Source organism: Chrysochloris asiatica, unplaced genomic scaffold, assembly GCF_000296735.1.
Source record: "Chrysochloris asiatica unplaced genomic scaffold, ChrAsi1.0 scaffold00330, whole genome shotgun sequence".
Lineage (NCBI taxonomy): Eukaryota > Metazoa > Chordata > Mammalia > Afrosoricida > Chrysochloridae > Chrysochloris > Chrysochloris asiatica.
The window spans coordinates 60416-61513 of NW_006408848.1; positions in this window are offsets into that span (position 1 = coordinate 60416).

Genomic DNA, 1098 nt, shown 5'->3' on the forward strand with positions numbered 1-1098 from the left:
GTTGAATGTGAAACTGATGATGTGCCCTGTAAACTTTCACTCAATCCACAATAAAAACCTTAAAAAAAAAAAAAAATGAAGACAGCTTTGAAGACATAAAAATAAATGGTGATACAGTAATAACTCCTAGTTATTATGAGGTACCAAACAGCAAGTAATAAAAACAATTGTATTTAATCCTAAAACTACATATATATAGTATTCATTTACACTCAAAGATGTTATGTTCCCTGGCTTTGTCAATATAGGATAGGGATAGCTAATTAATTTAGTTAAAAAAATATATATATATCCCATTAATTATCACAAGAATTCTTTCTATGGAGCCAAAGAATAAATTTTATTGAATTTTTTTATTGAGTTAATTGTGACAGTGTAGACAACAGCCAAGAAAGACTCATATATCCAAAGCAAAGTTAAAAAACAATCCTCATGAATAGAAAAGGTAAAAAAAAGAAAAAAAGAAAAAAAAAAAAAACCAATAGGCTTAGTGAAGTTTAAATAAAAAGATGTGGAAACTTGGCTCCCAGACCTTAATAAAAAACAATATATCTTAATCTTGATAAAATTCTGTTATCAAAGCATGACCAAAATATTCAAGATACAAGGTCATATATCATGATGTGAAATTAGACTGTCTCCACAAGACAGCACAAAAAGGGACTCTGTTGTGGCTCTGAGCATCCAGAGTTTGGAAAGAGTCAAATCCAGGTAATTAAGGACTAAATTGCAAAGACGAGAATTGCTCAGAAAAGATGTGGGCAGAATTTTTGATCCTGCACTAACTGAACTGGTTGGGTGTGTAATCTCAATTACCTTGTCAGGAATATTTACAAAATACTTACATACCCTATGGAACATACTTCTACTCTGACACATGGAGTTTCCCTGAGTCACTGTCGACTTGTAAGCAACTAGTAGGTAAGTAATGTCTATGATACAGTGAATATTTGGTGGTTGTGGTTGTTAAGTGCCATTGAGTCAGTACTTACTCATAGCGACCCTATGTATAACAGAACAAAACACTGCCCAGTCCTGGGCCAAACTCACAATTGTTGCCACACTTGAGCCCACTGATGCTGCCACTTTACCAATCCA